This window comes from Myxocyprinus asiaticus, chromosome 31 (genome assembly GCF_019703515.2).
Source record: "Myxocyprinus asiaticus isolate MX2 ecotype Aquarium Trade chromosome 31, UBuf_Myxa_2, whole genome shotgun sequence".
NCBI lineage: Eukaryota > Metazoa > Chordata > Actinopteri > Cypriniformes > Catostomidae > Myxocyprinus > Myxocyprinus asiaticus.
Genome location: NC_059374.1, coordinates 23,089,881 through 23,102,432, shown reverse-complemented (window position 1 = coordinate 23,102,432; position 12,552 = coordinate 23,089,881). Strand labels below are relative to the sequence as shown.

The 12,552-nt window shown below is 49.4% G+C and overlaps 1 pseudogene; it reads right to left on the bottom strand.

Moving 5' to 3' along the window:
• Nucleotides 1-12,552, bottom strand: part of LOC127422135 (tetratricopeptide repeat protein 12-like) — a 35,179-nt pseudogene that overhangs the window by 15,002 nt on the left and 7,625 nt on the right.

Genomic DNA, 12,552 nt, shown 5'->3' with positions numbered 1-12,552 from the left:
CCTAGTGTTATTACATTGACATAACGTCGAGTGAGTGACAGATAGGGAACCTGTTTTCCATCTCTGATACAGCTGTATAAACAATGTTTAACATCTGTCGCCTTACAGCTTCAGTGGAACATTCAGAGCCTGATTGCCCTTCTTGCCCTATAGGTGATAAAATGACAGAGTCAGCATAGAAGGGATTAATAGTCCTTAGACATTTTGGTGAGGGCTCATCAGTAGACATGGCAGTGCAGTACTGCTGCAATTGACTGTCATTTTCTCTGAGATTTCTCAGTCCACTAAGAGATACCTGCAGTACTTCAGCTGCACTACACAAATCAACATGGTGAGACTGTAGGATGGTATTGGCTGGTTTCAAAATGGCAAGAAGATGAATCAGAAATTTGCCAAATTCAAAAAAATGGCATCGCTTCAGCTGAGAGAGAAGCCCAGAAGCTTCTTTTGCAAGGTCAACTGAGGCATTGTCATCATCAGAAATCTTGGAAAGAATGTCAAGAATGACTTCCTCATTCTCCACAACACATTTAGTAACTTCAAAATGACTTGTCCAGCAGGTTTCTAACAACCTCTTGAGATATGGGCAACTGAACCTCTGACAGACAAAATTATGCCTGAAAAAAGAGTACAGGGAGCCTGACAAGTCAAAGAATCTTTTGGCACAAGGTTCACTTTGAATTGCATGTATGATGGAGAGGTGAAGCTGGTGGTTATAGCAGTGGATGTAGGGGATATGCCTGCCCAACCTTTTTTGCAATAAAGCCTGAACACCGCCTCGCACCGCACTCATCACTGATGCCCCATCATAACACTGGCTCAGTATATTGTCAGAAATGAAACCTGTATGTATATTAATATTTCAGTGGTGATGTAATCTGCATCAACCTGCTGTAGTTCTAACAAGCCAATGAGATGTTCCTCTGGCACACCATTTCACACAAAGTGGATTATAACAGACAAATTTTCAATGTTGCATCGATCCCTTGTGCCATCACTTTTTAAACAGAATGCAGCTGAATCAGCAGTGTCATATTTCTGTTTTATTTTATTTTTCAGAACCATGGATGCCAAAATTTCAATCACTTCATTTTGGATGGTTTTGGAAGTGTACTTTGCATTTTCTGGGATACTTGGCATAATGTCAGCAAGGTATCTATCTTTTTCCAACGTGTATTTAAACAGCTTGGCAAAAAGCCCCACAGCTATGCAATCCTCCTCATTGTCAAATGTTTCCCGATCTCCACATAGTGGAAGCTCATTGACTGCTAAAATTTCACAACACCTGCCACGCTTTTTATGTAATATCGATTCTTTTCTATCTGTTAGGGGCCGAGTAAACATGCTACGGTCTTCTCTGACACCTGTCGGCGGTGAAATTCTGCCCACCCAGTGGAGGCTTGTAAATCAGCCTGGCTACAAGCATGTTTTTGAAGACTGCAGTTGCGTTCTAATGCTGCTTTCCAGTTTCTAAAACCTGTCGAAACCAAAGTATCCTTCTTGGGGAAAGCAACACCAAATACTCAACATGTAAAACAAAAGCATGCATCATGCTCTACAGAATATTCAAGCCATGGTTGTGACTGATACCAAGCGGCTGAAAAACGGTGGTATGATTTCAGAGCCGGCTGATGAGGATTTGCCTTGTTTAAATCATTCGGGACAGAACTGCTGCATTTTTGTGTAGGTGTAATTGTGTTTTTGACACCATCTGAAGATGCCATTGAACTTGACCCAACTATTTCTCCGACCTCGTTGCCGCAAATGGAAGAGGTAGTAGCTGCGTCCTGGTGAGCAAAAGTGCTTTTCTTTTGTCCTTTCAGAATAAGAAATCTATGCATGTTGTGCTTTGTTTAATGTACAAGTGTTTAGTAATATGTTCACTGACTGTTAAATCGACAGTATCGCTATTAATATTGCTTTGTCATTCAGCATGTTTGTTAACGGCAAAGGTAGCGATGTGAATGAGGCTAAGGCTATTGTTTCGACAGCCTACACTTAAAAAAGAAAAGAAAAGAAAAGAAAAAGAAAATCTGGAGCTGAATTGAACATCGCACCAATATTGTGATTGGTTGTTATGGGGGGTGGGGCCAGGGTGGGCCAAGCTTCTGATTGGGTGGGCCAGGCCCAGCAGTTAATGAGAATATAACTGAAGGGCACAAACTACTTATTAAAGAGACTTTTTAATGTGGGAGGTGATAACAATTTCACTTTTAGTAGGCAGGAACAGGATAAATTAATTTAAAATTAGATTCAGACAATTTCACAAATCTTCATTACATTAAAAGGGGAAAAAAACAGAATCGGATCAAGTGGTGTCAATACATTTTAAGTTGTCCAGAGGGAGGGAGTTAACAAGGAAAAAAGGGAATGTGCAAATGGGATTGCTATATTTTCCTCAGCAATAACATCTTTTATTTTCAAGGACTTTGGAAAAGCTTCATACACTCACGTGATGCATCTCTTCTTACCGTTTCCTTCATAGTCTCAGGATGGACACGCATAGATCTACTGCATATGGTTCTTTAAAATTCTGTGAGAGACAGCTAAATATAGAGGGGGAAAACTCATTGAACAGCAGTTGACTGTTAAATGGACATGTTTTAAAGATGAGGGACCACATGCACACAAACTGTACGAAACAAACACAGCAGATCTCCTAAACAAACCAATCAATCATTGTCAAATACAGATACACCATTTAAGTTTCATTCTGGTAATGAAAAGGGAAATCCTGATCATTATTCAATTAATTTTAATAGCATTTTTGGTTGGAGCAAGAAAACTGATAAGGAAAGAGAAAGCTGTCTGATATATTTCGAGGATGTAATCAATTTTACTTGGGATTGTGCATGCACACTTTATGAAAATGAATATAGGGTGAATACATGTAAAGTTGGAAACCTTCTGATAATTTTCTGTCATTTTAAAATGATGCCAAATGGCTTAGCCCCTCACACAATACCATTTGAAACAACTAAAGATCTCCACTACACTAGAATTATTAAATACAATACATAAACGTAAGTGTCCCATTTCACCTGTATTCCCCCTACTAAGCACTATGCATAAAGCTTACAATACAAATAAAATGTTATATAATTATGGCACAGTATCTGGAGATCATTACGCTGTTTTACATAAACCATGTCCAAATGGACAAAGTACACACTGACCACAAACTGTCAGGTTCACTACTTTAGCAACCATACCTCCTTACAATATTATTGCAATTAATGATACTGAAGCCATTGTTTAATCTGAATATGTCTGCCCAGTACCTGTGAGGGACACCAGATAAAGTCAGTGTTACTAGGTGTGCAGTGAGCCCCATATATAAAAACTGAAGCACAGTAGCCAACCTCAGACACACAATACGTTTCGTTCAAGGGCAAAAGAGCGAGCAATGATAATAAACAAAAGCTCATCAAGAGAAAAGGAGTGTTCTCTTATCTGCACAAAAGCAGAGTTCATGCTGTAGAAATACAAGACATTAGTTCACAAAGACCCATTCAATATCTCACATGTACAAAACATTGACATGAAGATTTCCATCTTGGAAAGTTTTCGAGATAAAGCTGCACAGTGTGCAGAAGTTTGTCTAGAGGCCTACACTTTAGTAGCAGAGTACTTGTGTCACTTAAAAGAGCTTTAAGGTCTACAGTATATAAGGTAGACAGTTTGCTCTGCAGGGAAACTGCATGACTTTCTTTTCCATAAGACTGTGCTGGTCGTTTTTTCCCCCGGTGCAATTACAATTGATGGCGACTGGAACTTTCCAGTTTCAAAAAGGAGAATAGCTTTGTGTGAGAAACGTCATGGTTACTGGTGTAACCTCCGTTCCCTGATGGAGGGAACGAGACGTTGGGGTCGATGTAGTGACACTAGGGGTCACTCTTGGGAGCCCAAAACACCTCTGGTCTTTGATAAAAGGCCAATGAAAATTGGCGAGTGGTATTTGCATGCCACTCCCCTGAACATACGGGTATAAAAGGAGCTGGTATGCAACCACTCATTCAGGTTTTACGCTGAGGAGCCGATATAAGGTCCGGCCATTTCAGCGGGTAGTTCAGCATTGTGGCAGGAGGGACCAACGTCTCGTTCCCTCCATCAGGGAACGGAGGTTACACCAGTAACCATGACGTTCCCTATCTGTCACTCACTCGACATTGGTGTCGATGTAGTGACACTAGGGTCCTTATACAAAACGCCACAAGGCTGAACTGTGTTACGTGAACTGGCGGTGTGTGGTGGGCAGACTTGCTGTGTGCCTCATAGCCAGCACACAAGGTCGACACATAACCTCCCCCAACACAGTTATGAGTGTCGACTACCCAGAGATAGAGACAGGCTTAACCCAGTCGTGGCCTCTTTCCCCTTCTCTTTTTCCACTCCCTAAAAAAGAAGGGGGATTATCCGACTGGGCCGCCAGGTCTAGTCGGGGGGTGTCCCTCCCAAGGGGAGGACACCGCGGAGACCACACCTCGCCCCAAGAGAGGGGGGGATATTTAAGTGGAAGAATACATCACATGGTCTTTCCAACCATGTGGAGAGCCTTCAAGGTAGATCCTGCCCAATGGGGGAGGAGTTACTACAACATGGAGACTGGGGCAGAGGGGCTCTGCCCAAGGAAGACGCAGATTGCCAGCAGGGAAATTAATTAGTGGAAGGTATAGATCGCATGGGGTTAGCCTTACAGGGAACCGCCACATGCGGAGCACCTACCCCAGAACCGGGCTCTTAGTTAGCGCGTGTACTGGGCCGGCAGCGAGTCTCTCCGAAAACTCAACTGCCACAGGGCTCGGAGGAAGTCAACCAGGGAACAACTTTTGTGAACACTACTGGGAATTAACAGCACATGTCTTTAGCTCAAAAGGAGGTGGAAGGCGCTATGTGCAAGCGATACACCCGGCCGGCTTTCCCGGGCTTATCTGCTTGTGTTGCGTGCCAATACCTGGGACGAAACCGGTTCCACCCGGAGGTTGTAGAACCTTGAAAAGGTGTTGGGTGTTGCCCAGCCCGCTGCTCTGCAAATGTCTGTTAGAGAGACACCTCTGGCCAGGGCCCAAGAAGCCGCTACACCACGGGTAGAATGGGCCCGTAGCCCTACCGGGGGCGGCATGTTTTGGGCGAGATATGCCATAGTTATGGCGTCAATGAGCCAGTGGGTGATCCTCTGCTTGGAGACAGCGCTTCCTTTCCGCTGTGCACCAAAGCAGACAAAGAGCTGCTCAGAGATTCTAAAGCTCTGCGTGCGATCCAAATAGATGCGTAAAGCGCGCACCAGACACAGCAACGACAGGGCTGGGTCTGCCTCCTCCTGGGACAGCACTTGCAGGTTCACCACCTGGTCCCTAAAAGGAGTGGTGGGAACCTTGGGCACATAGCCCGGTCGAGGTGTCAGGATCACGTGAGAATAGCCTGGACCGAACTCCAGGCACGTTTCACTGACAGAGAACGCTTGCAGGTCACCTACCCTCTTGATGGAAGTGAGCGCAGTCAGGAGGGCAGTCTTCAAGGAGAGTGGCTTAAGCTCGGCTGACTGCAAAGCTCAAAGGGGGCTCTCTGTAGACCCTGAAAAACTACAGAGGTCCGATGAGGGAACGAGGCGCAGCCTGGAGGGATTCATTCTCCTGGCGCCTCTTAGGAACCTGATGATCAGATCATGCTTCCCAAAGGACTTACCGTCGACTGCGTCGTGGTGTGCTGCTATGGCAGCAACGTACACCTTCAAGGTGGAAGGGGACAGCCTCCCTTCCAACCTCTCTTGCAGGAAGGAAAGCACTGATCTGACTGCACATCTCTGGGGGTCTTCCCAATGGGAAGAACACCACTTAGCGAACAGACGCCACTTAAAGGCATACAGGTGCCTCGTAGAGGGAGCCCTAGCCTGAGTGAACGTGTCTACCATCACAGGTGGGAGACAGCTTAGGTCTTCCGCATCCCGTCCAGGGGCCAGACATGGAGATTCCAGAGGTCTGGGCTCGGGTGCCGGATGGTGCCCCTTCCCTGAGAAAAAAGGTCCTTCATCAGGGGAATTTGCCCGGGGGGAGCTGTCGCGAGGAGCGTGAGGTCTGAGCACCACGTCTGGGTGGGCCAGTAGGGTGCTTACCAGGACGACCTTCTCCTCGTCCTCCCTGACCTTGCACAGGGTCTGTGCAAGCAGGCTCACTGGGGAAAAACGCATATTTGCGAATGCCAGGGGACCAGCTGTGTGCCAGCGTGTCTATGCCGAGGAAGGCCTCGGTCAGGGCGTACCAGAGCGGGCAGTGGGGAGGGTTCTTGGGAGGCGAACAGGTGCACCTGTGCCTGTCGAATCGACTCCAAATCAGCTGGACCACCTGAAGGTGGAGTCTCCACTCTCCCTTGAGGGTAACCTGTTGTGACGGCACGTCCGCCGAAGTGTTGAGGTTGCCCGGGATGTGAGTGGCTTGCAGTGACTTGAGGTGCTGCTGATTCCGTTGGAGGAGACGGTGGGCGAGTTGTGACATACAGCGGGAGCACAGACCGTCTTGGCGGTTGACATACACTATATTGCCAAAAGTATTCGCTCACCCATCCAAATAATTGAATTCAGGTGTTCCAATCACTTCCATGGCCACAGGTGTATAAAATGAAGCACCTAGGCATGCAGACTGCTTCTACAAACATTTGTGAAAGAATGGGCCGCTCTCAGGAGCTCAGTGAATTCCAGCGTGGTACTGTGATAGGATGCCACCTGTGCAACAAGTCCAGTCGTGAAATTTCCTCGCTACTAAATATTCCACAGTCAACTGTCAGTGGTATTATAACAAAGTGGAAGCGATTGGGAATGACAGCGACTCAGCCACGAAGTGGTAGACCACGTAAAATGACAGAGCAGGGTCAGCGGATGCTGAGGTGCATAGTGCGCAGAGGTCGCCAACTTTCTGCAGAGTCAATTGCTACAGACCTCCAAAGTTCATGTGGCCTTCAGATTAGCTCAAGAACAGTGTGTAGAGAGCTTCATGGAATGGGTTTCCATGGCCGAGCAGCTGCATCCAAGCCATACATCACCAAGTGCAATGCAAAGCGTCGGATGCAGTGGTGTAAAGCACGCCGCCACTGGACTCTAGAGCAGTGGAGACGCGTTCTCTGGAGTAACGAATCACACTTCTCCATCTGGCAATCTGATGGACGAGTCTGGGTTTGGCGGTTGCCAGGAGAACGGTACTTGTCTGACTGCATTGTGCCAACTGTGAAGTTTGGTGGAGGAGGGATTATGGTGTTGGGTTGTTTTTCAGGAGCTGGGCTTGGACCCTTAGTTCCAGTGAAAGGAACTCTGAATGCTTCAGCATACCAAGAGATTTTGGACAATTCCATGCTCCCAACTTTGTGGGAACAGTTTGGGGATGGCCCCCTCCTGTTCCAACATGACTGCACACCAGTGCACAAAGCAAGGTCCATAAAGACATGGATGAGCGAGTTTGATGTGGAAGAACTTGACTGGCCTGCACAGAGTCCTGACCTCAACCCGATAGAGCACCTTTGGGATGAATTAGAGCGAAGACTGCGAGCCAGGCCTTCTCGTCCAACATCAGTGTCTGACCTCACAAATGCGCTTCTGGAAGAATGGTCAAAAATTCCAATAAACACACTTCTAAACCTTGTGGAAAGCCTTCCAAGAATAGTTGAAGCTGTTATAGCTGCAAAGGGTGGGCCGACGTCATATTAAACCCTATGGATTAAGAATGGGATGTCACTTAAGTTCATATGCGTCTAAAGGCAGGTGAGCAAATACTTTTGGCAATATAGTGTATGCTACAGCTGCCGAGCTGTCTGTCCGAACTAGCACGTGCTTGCCCTGGATCAACGGCCGGAACCTCCGCAGGGCGAGCAGAATTGCCAGTAACTCGAGGCAGTTGATATGCTAATGCAGCCGCGGACCCGTCCAGAGGCCGGTGGCTGTGTGCCCATTGCCAACAGCACCCCAGCCCATTTTGGAGGTGTCTGTCGTGACCACGACGCGCCTGGAGACCAGTTCTAGGGGAACACCTGCTCGTAGAAACGAGAGGTCGGTCCAAGGGCTGAAAAGACGTTGACAGACCGACGTAATGGCCACGCGGTGTGTCCCGTGGCGCCATGCCTGTCTCGGGACTCGAGTCTGGAGCCAGTGCTGAAGCGGCCTCATATGCATCAACCCGAGCGAGGTGGCCACCGCCGAGGATGCCATATGCCCCAGGAGCCTCTGAAAAAGTTTCAGTGGAGCCGCTGTTTTCTGTTTGTACGCCTTCAAACAGGCCAGCACCGACTGGGTGCGCTCGTTCGTAAGGCGTGCCGTCAAGGAGACCGAGTCCAACTCCAAACCGAGAAAAGAGATGCTCTGAACCGGGAGGAGCTTGCTCTTTTCCCAGTTGACCCAAAGCCCTAGTCGGCTGAGGTGTGAGAGCACCAGGTCCCTGTGTGCGCATAACACGTCTCGAGAGTGAGCTAAGATTAGCCAGTCTTCGAGATAGTTGAGAATGCGAATGCCCACCTCCCTTAACGGGGCAAGGGCAGCCTCTGCGATCTTCGTAAAGACGAGAGGAGACAGGGACAGGCCGAAAGGGAGGACTTGTACTGATACACCTGACCCTCGAACGCGAACCGCAGGAAGGGTCTGTGTTGAGGAAGGATCGAGATGTGAAAGTACGCATCCTTCGGGTCTACCGCCGCGAACCAATCTTGATGCCGGACACTCGCTAGAATGCGTCTTTGTGTCAGCATCTTGAACGGGAGTCTGTGTAAAGCCCGGTTCAGTACTCGCAGGTCCAAGATTGGCCGCAACCCACCGCCTTTTTTCGGTACAATGAAGTAGGGGCTGTAAAACCCTTTCTTCATCTCGGCTGGAGGGACAGGTTCTATCGCGTCCTTCCGTAGGAGGGTAGCGATCTCCACGCAAGGTAGCAGCATTTTCGTCTTTCACCAAATTGAAGTGGACACCGCTGAACCTGATCAGATGCCTGGCGAAGTGAATCACGCAGCCGAGTCGGACGGTCCGGACCAGCCCTAGTGACGGACTGGAAGGCGCAAGCCATGCATCGAAGTTCCGCGCAAGGGGGACCAAAGGGACAACGTCATCGGATGTACCGGCAGGTGGGGCCTCGCGGCGGGGCGGAGCTCGAGGTGCCACACCACGTTGTGGCCGTGCTGAGTCCCAGGACATCGAAGCACTTACCTGGCTCCTTGTGACCACCCCCGGAACAGCCTGGGATGGGGGAGGAAGAGGCCTGTCCTCGTGACCCGTGGAGACTGTCACATCGGGGGTGGATTTGTGCCACAGCTGGGTGCTCAGGGCGGGAGACTGCCGCTGGAGCGCCAACCTGCCAAATGGAGTGGTGGACGGTGGTCGTGATGCCAGCCGTACACACCGGATACGTGACCCAGGGAACAAGGAAACCACTCTTGCTGAGCTCTTGAGTACTGCAGCCACTTGGGCATGCAGCGCAATTAAATGCAAAAGGTAACAAAAAGATGAAGATCTGCTTACCAGCTCCAGAGCAGCGGGTTTCGTTGTCCCTGGGTCGCCCGTCTCAAGGGTGGTTTGAAGCCTTTCAGGGGTTCTGGGCAGCCGCGAGACGGGTGGCGTCTGCTTCCTGCGGTGGGCTCCACGCCGGGGCCAGGCCGAAGGGGCAGGCTGCGGTGGAGCCGGTGCAGTCACCGCAGGGGGACACCCTTGGCGATGAGTAGATGGGGTGTGGGATCTTGAGACGCGCCGGGGCAGGATATGCCGGCTAGCATCCATCTACTGCTCTACCATCGAGAACTGCTGGGCAAAGTCCTCGACGGTGTCGCCGAATAGGCCCACCTGGGAAATGGGGGCAGCAAGGAATCGTGTCTTGTCGGCCTCACCCCTCTCGACCAGGTTGAGCCAAAGGTGGCGCTCCTGGACCACTAGTGTGGCCATCGTCCGCCCGAGAACCCACCCTGACCTCCGTCGCTCGGAGAGCGAGGTCAGTCGCCGAGCGCAGTTCCTGCATCAATCCCGGGGCGGAACTACCCTCGTGCAGTTCCTTTAGCGCCTTGGCGGACTTGCAGGAGAGCCATGGCGTGCAGGGCGGAGGCGGCTTGTCCAGCAGCACCGTAGGTCTTGGCCATCAGAGACGACGTAAACCTACAGGCCTTGGACGGGGGCTTTGGGCACCCGCGCCAGGTGGTGGCACTCTGCAGGCATAGGAGCGCCTTTATCCACCGGGGGATTGCCGAATAACCCTTGGCCACCCCACCATCGAGGGTAGTGAGAGCGGGGAAGCTGAAAAGATCAGGACCGGGCAGTAAAAAGTGCCTCCCGCGACCTTGTCAGCTCTTCATGCACTTCCGGGAAGAAAGGAACCGGGCGGGGCGTGGCTTTGAGCGGTGCCGCGAGCCCAGGAACCAATCACTGAGCCGCGAGGGTTCAGGGAAGAGCAGTGAAATCCACTCTAACCGACGCTCGCGGCTACCCGGGAAAGCATGTCGTCATCTCCGCGTCAGCCTGTGACTGGGCGATCGACCCCGAAGGGAGGAGCCCAGATGAGGCTTCCGACTGGACGAGCCCGCTCTCCGATGCTGCGCTCGAGAGCTCATCACTTTCGCGGGCTCCGAATAAGAGGTCGAACTCGCCGTGAGACGAGCCGGCGGACTCACCCGGAAGCCCGATCGGGGCAGATGAGCGTGCAGGGGAATGGGAGGTCCGCGGGGGGATACCCAGCGGAGGTGGTCCCATTGGGGTCCCCAAATCGCCCCCAGTGCTAGCCGCGCTGGCCTCAAACCCGTGGGTAAAAGGACCGAGGCAGGAGCCTCTGGGGTGGCTCGCTTTCATACGAAGGCGAGCCGCGACCGCAACGTTGCCATGGACATATTCTCGCAATAAGAACATGACCATCCACGAACGCTGTCTCCGCGTGAGCAGTGCCCAGACACGAAAGACAGTGATCGTGACCTTTGGAAGGCGAGAGATAACGAGCACAACCAGGAATAACACACAATCGGAAAAGCATCTTTAAAAAGACGCGTCTTTAAAAAGACATTCCGTGTGTGCGCTCTTTTAGTGAAATATATACTCTTTTAGAGGGTAAAAATGCTCTTTCAGAAAATATACTCTCTAGTTTTTCTGCCGAAGCGCCCAGGGGCATTCTCTGCAGTGCACCAGTGCAGAGGAGGGAGAAGCCGCTGAAATGCGCCGTCAGATCCAGCAGAGGTGAATGAACAGTAGTATTCAGCTCAGTGAGCATGACCGTTCGGCTCCGAAGAGAAAATCTGAATGAGTGGTTGCATACCAGCTCCTTTTATACCCGTATGTTCGGGGGAGTGGCATGCAAATACCACTCGCCAATTTTCATTGGCCTTTTATCAAAGACCAGAGGTGTCTCGTGCTCCCAAGAGTGACCCCTAGTGTCACTATTTCGACCCCAACGTCGCGTGAGTGACAGATAGGGAACAGACCAACATTTAAGTTATTCACTGAAAAATCTCACATATTCCCTTGTTCTCCTTGGCATTTTCATGAGAGGTGTTGCAATGTCCGATTTGAGTCAATGTTTTTAATTAATTGGTTCACAAAACCAGTCTTTAAGTTTTGTTCATTAATTTGACTGATCCAGTTCTTGAGTTTAACTCAATTATTTGGTTGCAGCGGTAAACAGCTCACCTAAGGGGAAGATTATCAGTGAATAATGATTCAAATTTCAGTCTGTTTCCTCACAAAAAGATGTTGCATGTTTTCAGAAGACTTGGAATATAGCACAAGACTCATATGGACCACTTTTATGACAATTTTATGTTGCTTTTGGATTCTTTTTTAAGGTATCTATTCATTGTAATTGCATTTATTTTTGTGAATAAAATTGTAAAATATCACAACACATTCACGCTGTTTGTTCAAGTAACGCAATCCGCATTTTTCTACAGTAATATGTTCATAAAAGTTAGTAGACAGTAGATTTCTCTTCCCTCTTCAATCAAGTCAACGTCGCTGATTTCTCCGCCAGCCCACCGAGAATCAGCAGATCAGAATCTGATTCAGCCCGCCGAGAATCGAGGCCGTTTCCTCGACAGAGCGAGGAAACGGCCTCTCGTCATCACCCGAGCCTCGAGGTTTACGTCTGGGCAGAGATAGAATATTATAGTGTGTTATTCTTGTGTATCAAGGTTCTTGCTTGTACAGTTTACGGACCGCCATGTCCGCTCATTATTAATACTCGGGGTATTAATTATCACGAATTTGATTTGCTGTATTGTGGTCCAACCACATTGGGCTGTTGTGCATTTCCGCCATCGCGGGTGAGACCAGTAAACTGAGTTTATCCACTAAAGAATCAAAGACCACGGGACATTTTACAAGCCGTCCACGGCGTCTCTGAGTGATAAACTAACAGCTGCTTCCTCTCCCACGATCGCGAAATCGGCTTTGGGGCCGTTACTTAATTCTCTCTCTCTCTCGTACTAACCACACACACACACACATACGTGCGCGAGCATGTGCGATCCCTCACAAACATTCTCGGACACATTTTTGGCTAGTAGATAGCTTTGTGATAAAGCTCAGCTTTGTCCCTATGTTATCATACAAGCGGA